Source organism: Ictidomys tridecemlineatus, chromosome 5, assembly GCF_052094955.1.
Source record: "Ictidomys tridecemlineatus isolate mIctTri1 chromosome 5, mIctTri1.hap1, whole genome shotgun sequence".
In the NCBI taxonomy this organism is placed as follows: Eukaryota; Metazoa; Chordata; class Mammalia; order Rodentia; family Sciuridae; genus Ictidomys; species Ictidomys tridecemlineatus.
In genome coordinates this window covers 199,220,908-199,238,494 of record NC_135481.1, presented here as the reverse complement: position 1 = coordinate 199,238,494, position 17,587 = coordinate 199,220,908, and the positions used below count along the sequence as shown (strand labels likewise).

At 59.4% G+C, this 17,587-nt stretch overlaps 1 long non-coding RNA gene across 2 annotated transcripts; it reads left to right on the top strand.

The window, feature by feature from the left end:
• Positions 1–10,021: 10,021 nt before the first annotated feature.
• LOC144378220 (uncharacterized) lies at positions 10,022–16,829 on the top strand. 2 transcript variants are annotated; one of them, XR_013439915.1, is made up of 3 exons: positions 10,022–10,238; positions 10,901–15,184; positions 15,690–16,829. It is a non-coding gene; the product is annotated as an uncharacterized LOC144378220 (long non-coding RNA). The 2 variants fall into 2 exon arrangements; XR_013439914.1 differs by having other exon boundaries at positions 10,901–16,829.
• The last annotated feature ends 758 nt before the right edge of the window (positions 16,830–17,587 follow it).

Genomic DNA, 17,587 nt, shown 5'->3' with positions numbered 1-17,587 from the left:
GGTGTACTCCTCCATGGAATGGGGGACATGGGGGCAGTGGGTGCCTCACCAAGGAGGCTGCATGTGTGCCTAGACTAGACCAGTTCAGCCTGGCCCAGGGCAGCCATGCCCAGCTCAGTGAGCCACGCCCCCTCTAGTCAGCCACACCCATGGTGATAAGCCACACCCACTGTGATAAGCCACACCCACTGTGATAAGCCACACCCACTGCAATCCCCCCCCCCCCCCCCCCCCCGCAGGGCAGTGAGCCACACCCATCCCAGTTTACCAAGCCCAGGCCAGCAAGCCACCCAGGTTAGCGCAATGAGATTAATCCAGTGTAGTAAACCATGTCCAGTCCAGCCCCACCCAGATTAGCACAACACCCCCTCTGCACACACTCACACACTTCTCCTGAATGTAGTGTCGGATGTGAGGGTGATCTGGCTGCGACATCTGTCACCCCATTGGTCGCTAGGGTTGATGAGGCTGATCTGGCTGGCTAGGCGGGTGCCCCCTTCCTCCCTCACCGCTCCTGTGCGTCCCTTGGTGGAGGAGGAACCTTCTCCCATAGAGGAGGACCACTCTTCCGTCAAGGGTCTGTGAGTAGCTGCGCTCCCGCTAGAACCTCCAAACAAGCTCTCAGGACCCAGCCTCACCAGGGCCTTTCATTTTCCAAAAGGAGGTCCATTTGCATTACTCAGAGTAAGAGCCCACAAGTCCACTGGCCCAAGCAAGCCACCACGGGACCCGTGGGGGCTGGAGAAGAAACCCCTTCCTCACAACAGAAGTCCCACTAACGAAGGCGGCGGGGGCCGTGAGCACGGGAGGGAGCGGCGCGGGCGGGGACTGCCCCAGAGAGACGGCAGTGACAGGAGCCAGCGTGTGGGGGGATGGTGGGGGCGGGGGGGGGGGCGAGAGGGGCAAGGGGGGACGAGGGGGGATGAAGGGGGCAAGGGGGGATGAGGGGGGCGAGGGGGGTGAGGGAGGACGGGGGTTCAGGGGGGACGAGGGGAGGGGGGATGAGGGGTGACAAGGGTGGATGAGGGGGGCGAGGGGGATGAGGGGGCGAGGGGGTGTGAGAAGGGATGAGGAGGGCGGGGAGATGATGAGGAACGAGGGGGGATGAGGGGGGTGAGAAGGGACAATGGGGGATGGGGGATGAGGGGGGATGAGGGGGCGAGGGGGGGCAAGGGGGTTGGGGGGCGACGGGGAATGAGGGGGTTCGAGGAGGGACGAGGAGGAACGAGGAGGGATGGGGGGGCGAGGAGGGACGAGGAGCAATGAGGGGGGGTGAGGAGGGACGAGGGGGTTGAAGAGGGGCAAGGGGGGCGAGGGGGGATGGGGCGAGGGGAGATGACGAGGGACGAGGGGGGATGAGGAGGGAGAGGGGGTTCGAGGAGGGAGAGGAGGGACGAGGAGGAGCGAGGAGGTTGGGGACCTGCCGCGGGCTCCCACCAGACCTCTTCAGCACCGGGCACTGCAGTGGGGGGCCAGGGTGGGCCAGCCTCGCCAGCCGGGACAGCCTCCAGGAGCCTCTGTGTAGCCTGAATGCAATGACGAGGGACGATTAGTGAGTCCGAACCGAGGGACGCTTTGTGCAGTAACTGGCCAACAGCCTCGAGAGCAGAGTGACCAGGGACGACCAAGCAGGGCCTGCTGTGGACTGGAGGCCAGCGGCAGGTGAGGACTAAAGGTGCTGGGGCGGAGGCTCCCTGCCACGGGGCATGTGGATGAGGCCACGGCTCTGCCAGAGCCCACCCCAGGTGTCCACTGTGCCCTGCCCTGACCACCGGCCACCTGCGTCCGAGTCTCTATGGCTTTGCAGCTTCCAAGTCTGAGATGATTTCAGAATGAAACACGTTTTTTAAGAGTTAGCATTCCCAGGGACAAAGGACGCCTAGAACTCAGTGAGAAGCCAGTGACGGGCAGGGACACCAGTGGAGAGCAGACTCGGATGCAGCAGAGTGCCAGGAGCGGAGGCAGGGATGGCAGCGCCACCCACAGTAGAAACACCAATACCAAAGACCTGGGTGGGGAACGGAGCCGGGGAGACCCCCCAGGCTGCCTCTTGGGCTGCGTCCAGAGCAACGTGGTCACATGCCTGGCCTGAGCTGTGGTCGTCCTCCTCGACCCGTGAGCCAGACGTCTTCCACTCTAAAGCCTGCTTCCAGCCTGTACCCTGCAGACTGACCAGGGCCACCCAGGCCCTCTGGCTCCCAGCCAAGGAGCCTGGTCAGCAGCCCAGGGGCACAGCCCCCGTCCAAATGGTGCCTGGTTGGGGACAGTGATGGCTCTGAGTGAGTCCTGGCTCCTGCAGGCCCTGATCTCGTGGGCGAGGCCATGTCAGAACCTGCCCTCAAGCTCCTGGGGCTGGGCTGCACCGTCCACAGGTCTCCTGATGGCCAGCCTGGCCCGTCTGAGGGAGCAGGAAAGGTTGACGCTCCTCTTTGGATTGTCCTTGTCCCTCTCCACCCTGGGCTGTGGAGACTCCAGGCCCTGACCCCAGTCAGTCCCACCAGGAGCGAGGCAGGTTTCTGCTTGGGATAGCATGACACTCCTGTGGGACCTGAGGGACGGCCAGTGCCACACACATGGGCAGCCCAGCTCTGGCCCTTCCTTGGGCCCAGTTCACACAGCCCACAGCTTCCCCGGCTCTTCCCGGTGGCAGGCTGTGACCTCTCTCCCCAGGGAGCTGCCAGCCCTGCAGACCCTGGACTCTGGCTCTCGGAAACATCCTGGTGAAGGGTTCGAGGGCAAGGTGGAAGGGGTGGGCGGGCCTCTTAAGAACTGGACATTTGAGTCCCAGTCCTCTGTCCTCCCCCAGGGCCAGCCCCTCATTGGTGTTTGAGGGGTGTTTGAGGGATCCAGGGGACAAAGATGGTGCAGTCCTCCCCTGACTGGGTCTGTCTGAGCCGTGGCCCCTTCTCTTCCGGAGCCCCCATGGGAACGGTGGGAAACCCCAGCCTTATTTCCTCCTGGGGCACCTGCCCCAGGAACTTGGGGTCAGGTGGGAAGACAGACCTCTGGGCAGTAATGCTATAGGGAGCTGGCCCCTGTCCTCCACAGCTGCCCAGCTGGAAGGCCATGCGCCTCGTCCCTCCAAGGTCTCGGGCAGCCCCGCCAGGCTCTGCATTACAAGGGCCTGGGGCACCAGCAGGTGGACAAGGCAGTGTCCAGGAGGCAGGGCAAGGCTTGTCCTGTATGGGGCCCTAGGCCTGGACATCCTCAACCTGAGTCCTGCCTGCCCTTCAGCTGGCCTGGTACGGCCTGCCCTCCTGCCTGGGTCTGTCTGCTGAACGATCCACTGGGCTGCACTGGGTGCTGGCAGGACGCGGCAGGGTGACGTGTGCCTGGACGGAGTCCCATCCCTCTTCCTGCCTTCGTCATCTCTGGCCCTGGCTCAGAGACTGCTGTTAACGGAACCACAGCTAGCATGTCCTCCACAGGCAGCCGCAGGCCACACCCCGAAGCCCCCGCCCCGCAGCCCCCGCCCCGCAGCCCACGTCCTGCAGCCCACGCCCCCGCGGCCCACACCCAGTAGCCCATGCCCTGCAGCCCGTGTGTGCACTGTCGGTCCCACCTGCTGCTTGTGTGGCTCAGCCCCACATCCACTGTGTCCCAGCAGGGCCTTGAACAGCGTTTGCTACAAGCTCCAACGGGTCGCCGTGTCCACCCCCAGCCCCCAGCGTCTGCCAGGCAAGAAATGAATAAAAACTGAGCGCCAGGACCTGCCAGGCTCAGGACACGGTTTTTTCAAAAGTGCTTCTGGGGCCTGGAAAGGCAATCGCAGGCTCACTCTTGGTGGGAGGGGCTGTGCACCTTTACCTACGAGTGTGTGCACGTGTGCCCTGTGCTCACATGCATGCACTGAGAGCGTGTGCTCGTGTGTTCAGGTGGGCATGTGCTCGCGTGAGCTCCTAGTGTGCACAAATATGGGTGCGTGCTTGTGCCTGAGTGCCACGTGTGCAGTGTTTTACACTCTCTGAGGCTTCTACTGCCCAACTGCCCTGGCACACGCCCGCACCTGCACACCTGAGCCCAGGCGCCACCTCAGTGGGATTTATAGTGTGGGTCACCTGCTTGTGTTCCATGTCCTGATGGGTCAGCTTCGTTGTTCCCAAACGGGGTTTTTGGTGTCTCTTCACCTGCCATTTCCTGGCTTGCTCATGGGAGTCTCCTTCCCCATCTGGGTTCCCTATGACCCTGGCCCTAGTTCCCCAGGAGAAGGGTAAGAGGCCCTGGGTCTCAGTGGACAGTGCCCCTTCCCCTCTTAGTTCCAGTGGGTGGAAAAGGAAGTCAGCGGAGGAGAGGTCTGCCCCCAGGGGCCAAGTTCGTCTCCTGGCTGGGGGACCTGGGGACAGATGACCCGCCGATCCTCAATTGCTCCCTGCCCTGTTGGGTGGCGCCCTCCAGCAGCTGGCCCCCGCAGTGCCTCCCAGGCTGGTGGGAGGACGCTGGTTGAAGGGCTGGCAGCCCCAGGCCGTCGTGGACACCCGGTGAGCCTGAGCTGTGGCCCCCTGCACCCCTGGAGGGAGCCCAGCCTTGGGCTGTCCCTGACCCTCTGGCTGGCCACCCCTTGGCACAGAAGCACCAGGCCTCTGTCTGGTCACCAGTGTTTTGTAAAAGGAAACTCACTTGACACCCAGAGGGACCAAAAGCTCTGCAGGGAGGCCTCCTCCTACTGACTCAGGGGGCAGCTTTCTGGGGAGACATGTGGGCCTCCCAGGCCTCTGGTGGCTGCCAGGGCCTCTTGAGAAGTCCTGTGGGCTGCAGTGGAAGGAGCTCACGTGGCCCTGCTTGTGGCTTCTGGGTGGACCTCTGGGAAGACCAGTCGAGGCTCCTGCCCAGGTGGAGGACATTGCTAGCTGTGTGCAGGCCTGAGCAGCCTTCCCTGGCATTGGACAGTGTGTTCGAGTGTCCCCCACCCCAGGCCACCTTGCCACAGGTGTTTTCCAACCCTCTGGGCACACCCAGGGCAGGGATGGCTCTATCCCCGTGGTCTCAAGTGGGCAGCCGGGGGGAGCTGGCCTCATGTGAGGAACCAGAGGAACCAGGTGGAGACTGTCTGGACCGCCTTCCGTGCCCAGTGCAGGCAGGGGACACTGGCTTGGCACGCAAGCAGAGGAGCTGTATGGAGCCATCCAGGAGGACTCTGAACCCAGCCCCTTCTTGCTGTGTGGCACGGCCAGTCACCACCCTCCCTCTGCCTTGGTCCTCCCTGTGAGATGGGGTGGCAGGGAGGGTCCGTCCCAGAGGCAGGTGCAGGGGTGGAATGAGGGGTGGGGCTGAGGGCGGGCCACCCAGCAGTGTCCAGCGAGAGCTCTGCAGGGCCCATTAGCTCTCACCCCACTGCCCGTCCTGAGGCCCCACCTGCCCTGGACTCCAAGCCCAGCAGACCAGGGCCCCCACCTGGGCTCCCCACACAAGGTCACCCTGTGCCGGACACAGGCCTGTGTTCAAACCTCAGATCTGGCTCAGACATGCTGTGTGTCCTGGGGAAGCGGCCAGGTCTCTCTGAGCCCTGGGCTCCATCTTTTTTGGGAGGCCCTGGTGAGGATGGCAGCAGGCGATTGTTGGCATAGGCCAAGATGGCTGCAGGAGCAGGACTGTGGGGAGGCAGGCTGGTGATGTCCAACAGGGGCTTCACAGAGAGGGGCTGAGCTTGACCCAGATGAGGACAAGGGGGAACGGGGAGGGATGTCCAGGCACGAGGGAGGCAGGTCATCTACAAGGCCCCTGTTGCCCTATTCCCCAAGAAACAGGTGCCCGATAGAGCCCAAGCCTGTGCACGGCAGAGACAGTCTGTCTGTCCCTCCACAGTCCCTCAGAACACTCCTTCATCCACCAGGGCCACCAGCTGACCCAGAAGACCCCCTTCTCCCTGAGTCTGTGGTGGCTGGACCCGCCCTGCTCAGCGGCCCCTGCCCAGCCCTGGCACCGAGTGAGCCTGCTCCAGGCCATGCCGTACCGAACCCCCATGGCCAACAGGGAGCTGCATCCCTAAAAGGTGGGCCCATGAAAGGCCCAGAAGATGGCTTCAATTGGGGCCATTCCTATGAGGAAACTTGATTCAAAATCCCTGGCAGGTGTGTAGGAACCGGTTATTCATGCCCCCAAGGAAATGGTTCATCCTACATAAAGAACTCAAAAAACTTAACACCCAAAGAACAAATAACCCAATCAATAAATGGGCCAAGGAACTGAACAGACACTTCTCAACAAATGTATGAAAAGATGTTCGTCATCTCTATCGATTAAAGAAATTCAAATCAAAACTACTCTAAGATATCATCTCACGCCAGTCAGAAAATCAAGAATACAAGCAACAGGAAGTGTCGGTGAGGATCTTGGGGAAAAGGCTCACTCAGACATTGCTGGTGGGACTGAAAACCAATCTGGTGCAACCACTATGTGGAGATTCCTTAGAAAACTTGGAATGGAACCACCATTTGACCCAGCTATCCCACTCCTTGGTTCATACCCAAAGGACTTAAAATCAGCATAGTGCAGGGGCAGAGCCACATCAATGTTGATAGCAGCTCAATTCACAATAGTAAACTGTGGAACCAACCTAGGTGTCCTTCACCAGAAGAATGGATAAAGAAACTGTGGTATATATACTCAATGAATGTTACTCAGCATTAAAGGAGAATAAAATTATGGCATTTGCAGGTAAATGGGTGGAGTTGGAGAATACCATGCTAAGTGAAGTAAGCCAATCCCAAAACCCCAAAGGCCGAATGTTCTCTCTGATGAGTGGGTGCTGATCCATAATGGGGGTGGGGAATGGGAGAATGCAGGAACTTTGGGCAAAGGGGAGGGAGGGGAGGCAGGGGGCATGGGGGCAGGAGAGATGGTGGAATGAGGTGGACATCATACTCCTAGGTACATGTGTGACTGCACATATGGTGCGACGCTACGTTGTGTAGAGCCACAGAAATGAAAGGTGTGCTGCAATGGTGTACAGTGAGCAGAATGCATGCTGCTGTCGTGCATACCTAATTGGAATAAATAAATTAATTAATTTTTAAAAGAAGGAAAGAAAGGAAGGTCCACCCTTTCCCTGCTAAGTCACTGCCTGAGGAGGCCACCGTGGCGGTGGCTGCACTTTCTGCCTTGGCAGGTATGGCGAACAACGCTGTCCTCCCCTCGGGTGACCTGCAGACCCAAGCAGAGCCGGCCTGCAGCCTCCGGGCCCCACAGCCTCAGGAGGATCCCCAGGCGGGGACCCTGCAGGCGGGGATGCTGGAGCCCCTCAGTCGCTCTCCTTGGTGCTGAAAGCAGGCCAGGCAGGGGCTGGACACGAGACTTCAGTTCCCACCCAGATTCCTCAGGCCAGCCCAAAGGCCACCTCAGACAGTGCCAGCATCTCCCCAGGACCTTTCTGACTGAGGGTATGGGGCCTGCCCAGAGCGCTGGGCGTTCACTCCTGGACACCCGGGGCAGGTCCCAGGGTGTTCAGCATAGCCACCCTGAGGGGCCCCGTGGATGGAGCCCAGAGCAGTCGCCTGCTCACTGACTCCCTCGGTCCCCTCCCTCCCCGCCACCTGGTCTGCACGTCCCCACACTGTGCTGCAGCTGAGGGTCCCACAAGCAGTCCATCAGGGCCACCTGCCCCCAGGACTTCAAGGATGCCCTGTCCTAGGATGGCAGGAGCAGAGTCCAGCTGCCCGACAGCTCCTCTTGAACGGGGAGCACAGGGTCAGCAAGACCTTCTGGAACTGTCCTGCAGGAGGACCCCTTTACTGCCTCCCTTGAGCCCAGGTGCTCAAGACCAGCCTGGCCACGGGCAAGACCCATCCCACAGCAACAGCAAGAACTAAAAACAAGACCGCAGAGAGGAGTCCTGCCAGGGTCCCAGCCTGCTGCCCTCGGGGTTCAGAGGCCATCAGCTCCCCACTTCCAAGCCTGTAGGCTGCCTGCAAACTTGACCTGCCAGCCCCACCACCACCACATGAGCAATGCCTTCAACTCGTCTCTCTCCTGTTGTACATGTGTGGATGGATGGGTGGACACATAGGTAGATGCACAGGTAGATGGACAGCAGGTAGATCAGCAAGAATGGATAGGTAGATAGAGAATATACAGAGCTGGGCATGGTGTCCCATGCCTGTCAGCTCAGTGACTTGGGAGGCTGAGGCAGGAGGATTGCAAGTTTGAGGCCAGCCTCAGCAAGTTAGCAAGACCCAGTCTCAAAATAAAAAAATTAAAAAGGGCTGGGAATGCAGCTAAGTGGTTAGACAATGCCAGGTTCAATCCTCAGTACAAATATATATAGCAAATAGACAGGAGATCATGAATGGATGTATAGACAGGTAGGTAGATAGGATGGGCAGAAAATAGTAGATAATAGATGATGGATGGATGAGTGGTTAGGAAAGTAGGCAGGTAGAACGGATAGACAGACAGTACATAGACAATAGCCAAACCATGGATGGATAGATAAATAGTAGTAGAAGACGATAGCTATATTGTGGATGAATAGATAGGGTGGATAGATAAAGACAGACAGACGACAGGTCATGGGTAGGTGGGCAGGTGGACAGAAAGCAGAGAGATTAGACAGGATGTGTAGATAAATAGTAGGTAGTAGAGAGGCCATAGGTAAGTCATGGATGGATGGATAGAAACAGACATGGTTGATGGACAGATGGACAGGTAAGTAAAGGGTAGACAGACGATAGGTCATGGATGGGTAGATGGGTAGATAGACAGCAGCTAGATCAGATGGGATGGACAGATAGATAAACGGTGATGGATGATGGACAGCTGGAGAGGTGGGGAGGGTGGGGTCCACGTGGACCCTGTGGCTCTGCGTCTCTGAGACCTGACTGGTGGTGCGGGGCTGCCTCCTGCTTCTCAGACCTCCGTGTCCCCAGGTCTCTCGGGGACAAGAGTTTAGAGGGAAGCAAAGATCTGGGGACTGGCTCAGAGGTGCAGGCTGCCAGCCCAGCTGCCTGATTCAGCAGAGCCAGGAGGAGCCCCAGCCATGGCACCCCATCCTGCCATCAGAGACGCGAAGCTCTGAGCAAGAGGCACCGTCTTGTTCAAGGCCACAGCTTGGAACCATGAAGCACCTCCCTGCCTCCAGGCTCACAGAACGCCCTGCAAGTGCCAACTTGCTCCTGTCCCATGCGAACTGAGCCTCTCCCCTCCGCCCCCTCTCCTGCTCCTCGGGCACTGCTCCCAGCCTGGCAGCTCCAGTCAGGAGGGCGGGGATGGCAGTGCCCACACCCCATGCGTGGGCTCCAGGATGAACGTGTTCTAGGTGGCCCTGGGCCTGGGGTCTGAGGGGCGGCTGGCACACGATGGTGCACCCTGACTGCAGACTCCATGCCGAGTCCTGCTCTGTCTGAGGTGCAGAGCTCAGGAGCGTGAGTGAGAGTTCCGCTCCTGGAGTTCTCCAGAGAGAGGGCCATGGGCACGGGTCACCCAGCCTCCCAGGAGGCTCTGCTCGGCCACACTCTGGGAACTGTGGCAACCTCCAGACCTGGCATGGTGCTCCCCCGCTGAAATCTGCTTTCAGAAACTTCTAAATCAAGCCGGCCCTCACCGCAGGGTTAGCATTCAGACCCTGCTGAGAAGCATGACCCAAACAGAAGGGTGCTTCAGCCCAGCTTCGCCCCAACTGCCCCCAAGTAGCTGCGGTTTCTCCAGAGCCTCAGAACAGCAGCATCCAAACCACGTGTGACTGAGAGGCTGTGAAGGGAGTTACGGCTGCAGCCACCCATGGGGCCTCTTCCACAGTGTAGCTCAAGCTGGCCTCTGTGCTTCTAGGGGGCACCTTGCCCACAGAAGCCTTCTCCAGGTGGGAGCTCCCTTTGGGGGCAAGTCCACTGGGTGGGCAGTGGGGCTGCCATGATGTGTGTCCATGGGCCCCTGGGCCAGGAGCAGTCTGTTTCTCTGCTGGCCCCATGGAGTGGCTGAGGTGGCCGGCCTGGGGCATGCCCTGCTCCATGGCTGTGTCCTGGGCTCTGAATGGGGCCGCTCCTGCCACGGTGGGCGCAGCCGAGACAACCCCTCCCTCTGTGCTGACGGCATCACCCAAGGCCTAAGCTGCTGGAAATCTTGCCAAGGGCTGAGATCCAGAGCAGCCTGCAGGAAGAGTCGTACTTCCCTAGAGGAGCCCAAGTCCTCCAAGGTCCTGCCTCTCCCCAGGGAAGCCACAGTGGTCACAGGACAAAGGCTGGCAGAGCTCCTGCAGCCTCAGGATCCAGCGGAGAGCAGGAGATGCAGGGTGAGAGGCCCAGCCCCAGGTAAACTGCCAGGAGGGAACAAAGCAGGTCCCAAGAGCTTTCCTTCTCCAGAGCCAGCTCTGGCCCAAGTCCCAGAGGCCCAGAGGAGCCAGCCCCAAAGTCAAGGGCAGAACACGTGCAGATGAACCGCGGAGTGAGCCCCAGTGTATGCAGACCCCCGTGAGGGACTGACTTCATTGCTCAGGGCCTCCAGGACATGTCCCAGAGGTATCAGCACCCGAGGGAGAGACAGAGGGACAGACAGAGTCAGAGGGAGAGACAGGGGCAGAGAGAAGAGAGACAGGGACAGCGACAGAAGAAAGAGCCGGAGACCAGGAGAAGGGAGGGGCTGGTCAGGGACGGCTGCTGCGGGGGCACGTGGAGGCCCGTGGGCCAGACTCTGCGACCTTCGGAGGCAGGTGCCTGGAGAATGCGTGCCCTGGTCCTGGAATCTCTTGCCTGAGCTGTAAGCCAGCTCGGCCTCTTTGTGGCTCTGTGACCTTGGGAGTCATGTGACTCACCTGGGCCACAGTTTGCTCTGTGGGGCTGAGCAGCATGACCACAGGGAGGGCTGCCGTGAAGCTGGGCCTTCACTGGAGTTGGGGCTCTTGGCGTCAGAGCCAGGCTGTGCCTTCCATAGTGCACGCCCAGGTAGAACCCCTGGAATTTCATGCCCCCTGCAGGAGCCAGGGCTGCCTGACCAGGTGATCTTACCGGGCTGAGGTGTCTGAACCCCTGTGGACCCACCCTCTCCTGTCACCCTTCAAGGGCCCTGGGAGCTGACAGGCACCGACCTGGGTAAGCCCCCTCAGAGCCGGTTGGATGGACATTCCTCCAGGCTGCTCCCCAGCTCTGCAGCAGGAGGCCCCCGGAGCTCCTGGGGACGGGCTCTGCCTCCAGCCCTGGGGCACAGGCCTGTGAGCAGAGTCCCACCTGGCTTGACCGGGCCCTGCAGACCAAGGGGAAGAACCCGCAGCTCTGCCGTGGAGCCAGGGTGGGTGGGCAGGCTGGTGCTGGGAGCCCAGCCATGTCTGTGAGGGCTTTCCAGGAAGGCCGAGGACCCCCGGGGCCATGATACATAGCAGCACTCCAGTGCTCGCTCCTGCCAGCGGCTGGGTGCCTGCCAGCTCCGAGTCCTCTGCAAGGCGACTCTTGTCCATTCTGCAGATGACAGAATGAAAGCAGCGTCCAGACCTGCAGAAACCAGGCTAGTGCCCCTCCCTGGGGCCGGCTGCAGCCAGGGGTGGAGCTCCCCCAGCTCTGGACCCTCCCTGGTCAAAGGCCTGCGGCTCTGGATCTGTGCTCAGGGAGATGCCTGGCCACGAGTGCCCTCAGACCCTCCTGGACACACCTGGGAAGGGCCTGCATGGCCACATATGCTTGGGGCTGGGCGACACCTGCAAGGCCGGGCACCTGTGCTAGGGGTTTGCACAGCGTCTCGAGCCAGGGTCTCCATGGCCCCAGCTGCCCTTGTTGCCCAAGCTGCTCACCCTGCCTCATGGGCAATGACCGCAGCTGTGCTGTTGTCCATTCATTAATGTCAGAATGGCAACACCACACTGCATTAGTAACATGAGTGGGAGCGCCAGCCTGTGGGGGGCACCTTAGAAGCTCAGCATGGCCATTTCAGACCTGGGAGTCCCCGAATAGATGGAATCTGCGGGAGAACCCTCGTTCAGGTCCTGCCCGGGAACCATCGTCAAGTAAACATTTTAATTAACTTGCTGCAACTCATAAGTTAATTGCCTTGATTTAGCTCTAGGCTCATCAGATCTACAGCTGGTCCTTCCTCCTGTGGCCAGAGAGAGGTCCAGTGCCTGCGACTCTGGGACACAGGGGAGGGAGCCCTCCTCTTCCTGCTCAGGGGGTCTTGGAGGGGGTCCAGGGTCCTGGAGGCTTGCCTCACTGGAGTGTGCTCCTGGCCCGAGGTTTCTGCCCTCTGCCCCGTGTAGCCCAGGGCTCGTCCAGTGGCGGTGGCCACTGGGAGCTGTCCACGAGAGGGGTCCTGAAAGGCATCTGCTGTGCACACATTTTCAAAACTCTGCATAATTGGAACCCTGGTCCCATGCCACCTCCTGACATTGCTGGCCCTCCTGGAAGGTGCCCCATCGTGAAGCCTGTAGCAGCCTTTCTGGCCCTGAGCCTTCAGGGGCCACATTCAGGCTCCTCCCAGGAAGAGGCAGGGCTGGGAGGGACTTTCCATCCAACTGATGGACAGATGAAGCTGCTGGCTTTATTATTGTGCTGTTATGTGAAAGGGTCAGGGTTATTGGAAACTTCCAAGTCAGGAGCTGGTGGACCCTCATTGAGAAGAGCAGGAGGCCGGGACCCCACGGGGGGGTGGCTGAAGCACTGGGGAGGATCTGGCTCCAGTGACCTGCACAGAGGGCAGCTAAGGGCGCTGGACGGTGAGGCTGGGCAGCCCCACCTGCTGCCCTGGCTGCCCCGCACTCCTCCCCTAGGGCACGGCTGGGGCTGCTGGACGGGGCTCTTCCCCGCAGCTAATGGAGTGGATAGGGTGGGGGCCACAGGCCCTCCCCCGCAGGAGCTCACCTGGCTCTCAGGCTGAGCTGGCCGATTTACAGGGACGCTCTGGTTTGCCAGGCCACAGCCTCAGGTGACAAATGAGAGCACAAGAAACATGTTCTTGGGGCCATTTCCCTGTCTTGGTTCCAGGAACTAAGACAGTTCCCAGGGCTGTGGTTTTGCTGCTGTCGCCACACTGTTTGTCCCAAGTCACAGGAGCCTTGCTGTCCCGGAGGGCACCTCAGGTCAGCTGGCAGAGCTCTGGGTCCATCTGATTGGGGTCTGGTGTGTGCGAACTGTGGGTGTGAGGGTGAGTGAGTGTGTGCTCAAGTGTGTGATAGCCCACTGCACATGGGGGAGGGTGGGCACTGGGTCCCTGGGCAGCTGCCACAGGTGGGGCCATCTATTCCTGAGTGACACCAAGGGCAGCCCAGGGCCACAGCCTCCTTCGTAGGGACCCAGGCCCACGTGCCCATGTCCTGTGGTAAAACCTGGTGCCCTGGGAACTCGTTCCTCACAGGAGGCACCAGCCTGGCCCCTGCCCGCCCTGCCCTGCTGCCGACCTCTCATGGGTTCCTTGGTGTCTCTGGCGGGTCCCTCTTGTGAGGGGACAGGTGGGTGTGGGGCTGCGCCTAGAGCTTCCTTGGCCCCCTGTTGCCAGCCACCAAGCCATCCTCGGGATCCACTCAACCTGTGGCCCCTGGAGAGGGGCTGCGCAGGCACTGATGGGGTGCCGGTGCCCTGGTCTGGTAGCCCCCAGAGCTGCCCAAGGCAGCTCCAGAACCAGCAGCAGGATGGACGCCACAGCAACCCACGGAAGTTCCCACCGGCCAGTTCTGAAGGCACATTTGGCTCTCGACGTGATATTTTTATGCTCAACGGGGCCCTTAGCAAACGAAGGGTCAGCAGATCACGTGCTGCTCAGCAGAGCACTCTGCAGCGACTCTCCCTGAAAAGATGCAAAGGACTTCATCAGTCAGTGTCCACGGTTGGAGCTAAAAGACATCCCCCGTCTTCATCCAGAGAGTTCCACACAGCCTTCGGCCTTCCCGCCCCACCCCCAGGACCCTCTCCGGGGCCAGGAGGAATGTCCAGCAGCTCTGCATGGATGGGAGGCACCCTGTGCTTTGCAGTGAGGCAGGATTTTCAGGAACTCACGGCTGCTGCTCCGCTTTTCACTTGGATTTTGAAGTGGATTTTGAATTGGAGCGAGCATCCCACATCCGGTTTCCTGGTGAGCTCATCATGGCTTTGACTTCACCCACTGAGCCTGGGAGGCCTGCAGGCAGCCCCATGCTGCTGCCCACCCTTGTTGGAAAGCCCCATGTGGTCAGACACTCGCCTCCCCGAGGCCAGAGGAGACCTCACCCCTGGGCCCTGTCTCCTGGGGCTCAGGCTTTCTCTCCACGGCCCCCGCCTGGTGAGGTGCCAGCAGCCCTGGATCTTGCACTGAAGTGCACCATGCACAGTGGGACCATGGCCTCCCTCCAGCTGCTTTCTGTTCCCAGGGAGCCCAAGGGCACTCAGTGCGTTTCAGAGACCCACAGTCCACGGGATCTGGCACTGAGCTTGCCACTAGAGCTTTTGGCTCCAACGTGTCCCTCGCAGTGGAAGACCCACTGCTGAACCTGGGGCCAGGGATCCCCAGGGCACCCCAAGCAGGCCCAGCCACAAATCATCGGGATGACATTCACAGAACCTTTGTTTCTCTGCTAGCACCTGCATTCTGACATTCCTATGCCCTCAGTGAAGCCACCCACCCACCCACACTCTGCCCTGGCAGTGGAGACGGAGGCTGGCCCAGCTGCTGAGCGGCATACACTGCACATTGGCCAGTCCACACAGGACACACGGGACGCAGAGTCACAGGTTAAGGGAGGCGCCAGGTGCCAGTCATTTTGTCCTGCCTGCCCAGTGTCCTTCCCTATTTCAGTGACAGGTCTTGAGTTTTCTTTGAGGAGCGTGGGTTGAGCTGTCAGGAACTTCCTTGGACTCCACGTGGACAGTGTGTGGCCCAGAATGAAGCCAGCTGGGGAGAAAGTGGAGCTGAGGAAGGGAGAACGCAGATTCCCACCTGCGTAATTTGAGGTTCTTGGCCATGTGAATGAGTCAGTTCCTCTTCTGAGCTGGGTCCATTTCCAGAGCCAGTGCAGCACCCATCTGGATGTCCAGGTGAAGGCAGATGGCCCTGTGCAGCCCCTCACAGCTGGACACTGGGCCCACTTCCTAGGGATGGAGGCTGAGCTGTCTGCTGAGATCCAGCCCCAGGTGATCACAAGTGCCCACCAGGGCTGCTCAGCACAGTCCTCCTCCACATGGGAAGGAGCTGAGGCACAGAGGTCTCAGGAATTCTGCCTCGTGGAAGATGCAATGTCACAGCCTCGTGCTGCAGGGCTCTGCTGACAACCCTGGTCAAGGCGGCTCTGCTCCAGGGGACGCAGGTCAGTGGTGTGGAAGCCAGGTGGGCAGACAGTGAAGGTGGGCGAGGCGTGGGCTTGAGCTGGTGGAGCGATGCTTATATAGGTTGCTGGGCTGTTACATGTGCATGGACCTTTGTTGAAGCTCAGTAAATGCACACTTAAAATTGGTGCATTTGATGCATGAAACCATACCACAAAGTTGACTCTAAAATTAAAAAAAAAAAAAATGACCAGGAGGCAACTCAATGAGACACCATGACGAGGTGGGACGAGGGGCATCCAAATATGGTGACGTCAGTGCCTGCTTGGGACCATCACATGTTCAGGCCAATTCCTGATGGTTGCTTCCTTTTCATCTGAAAGCAGTCACTCTATTAACTGACCTGATTCCAAACATAACCACGGTAGACGCCTTCGTTCGGTTTTCTACAAAGTTTTGCTCCTCCCTGTGGCTGGCACCACCACCTTCCACAAGACAAGCCTTTTTTAAATTTTACTTTTATTTTTTTTTTATTCCACTTCACAGAGAAGAGAATTCTAAGGCTCCAGAAAGCTGCTTGCTTCTTTGAAGCCCTTTCCAACAGCACATCCTGAATCAGACCCTCCATGCGGACGCCGCCACGCTGACCAAGGGCTCCATGTGTCGTCCATCTGGTCGGCTTGCTTCTCATGGACTCTGCCACCACCACGCTGGCAGGGCGGCTCCTGGACCAGCCTCAGACCCCGCCCGGTGCCACGTGCAGGCCCACGGCCCTAGCACGTTAAGGCAACCCCTGGAGTTCAGCAGAGGGCCCCTGGAGACCTGCAGCTTCTGGACTCCGGGCTCACAGCATGGACACCTCCACTCCTGAGGCCTCCTGGCCATTGGCGCCTCCGCTGGGCCCCTCAGAGGCAAGCCTCCTTCTGGCCCCTCCCAGCCTCTTCCCGGGCACCCTCCTCTCTCCTGTGCGTCCCCTTCAGCTTGGAGGAGGTCCCTTCCTCCCCACAGCAGGAGCCCACTCTCTCTTCTCTTCCATACCCTCCCCAGGTCCAGCTGAAAAAGAGCCTGAGTCCACAATGACTGAAACAAACTGTAACAGGAGTCCACTTCCCTGAGGAGGGGCCAAGGGGGAGGAGCCCAGCTTCCCCCTGCTTGCTCTGCAGGGGACAAAGTCCCAGCTGTTTTCATGAAGAGGATCCAGCTAATAAGTGAAGAGAATCTGCAGACTTAGACTACCTCCATTTCAGTGAACTAGTGGCTTCGGGCCTGGAGTGTCGGGGGTGCCTGCAGAGCCGACCTGGGCCTCCAGGAGAAGGGGCACAGCAGGACCCTGGCCTTCTGCAGATGAAGCCCAGCTGGAGGGGTCTCCGGTTATGATATGCAGGAATCTCAGAGGACAGAGGCACTCCCTGAGCTGCACCACCAGGCTGCAGGTGAATGACAGACCCTTCAACAGAGATGCCGTCAGGAAAGAAGGCGGGAGCTGAAGTGTGAGGGACACTCGAGGTCTTCTTCTTCTTAGATGTAGTTTTAAGGGCACCTTTTTTTTTTTTTTTGTGGTGCTGGGATTTGAACCCAAGGCCCTGTGCATGAAAGGCAAGCCCTCTACCAACTGAGCTATGTAATCTGTATACGGGGTAAAAATGGGAGTTCATAACCCACTTGAATCAAATGTATGAAATATGATATGTCAAGAGCACTGTAATGTTTTGAACAACCAATAATTAAAAAAAGATATAGTTTTAAAAAGAGGGAAAGCTAAACGGAAGTGCTCAGGGAAGAAATGCAAGGCAGAGGTTCCTGTGCAGGGCAGGACGGGCCCTGGGGGAAGGGGCCCACGCAGCGCTCAGGACCAAGCAGAGTTCCCAGTGACGCCCCTGGCCCCTGTGAGGCTGTTCCCCTCGCAGCCCCTGACTAAGCCAAGCATTTGTTTGGTGGTGCTATTCCTGATCTGCATTTTGTTTTTAAATATTTTTTTAAATTAAATCATCCTCAGCACATTCTGTCCTGTTCACCCCTAGGCCCTGGTGCTGACCAGATGCTCAGTGAGTGCAGCCCAGGGGGCTTCTGAGATGGGTGGGTTGCAACCTCCACCTGTCCCTAGTGGGGTGTCCTGGTATGTGACCACTGCCCCAGTCGCCCTCTTAAAGTGGGCAAACAGCAGGTCCCACCTCCCTGGGTGCTCTGAGGATGGGAACTTAGAGCCAGGCTCACACGGGGTGAATCAACCAATGACCTACGAAGGAATGAAGGCGGCAGGTCCCAGTCTCCACACCTCCAGCCCTTGGCAGTATGACTCAGAGAGATGTTCAGCTGAGGTCAGGGAATGAATGTCCTTCACTTCCCTGCTCAGCCAGTCATCCTGGGGTCCTTCCAGCCCAGCCTGTATGTCGTGTGCCCACCACAGTCAATCAAGTTGACTCTAAGGGGCAGAGGACAATACT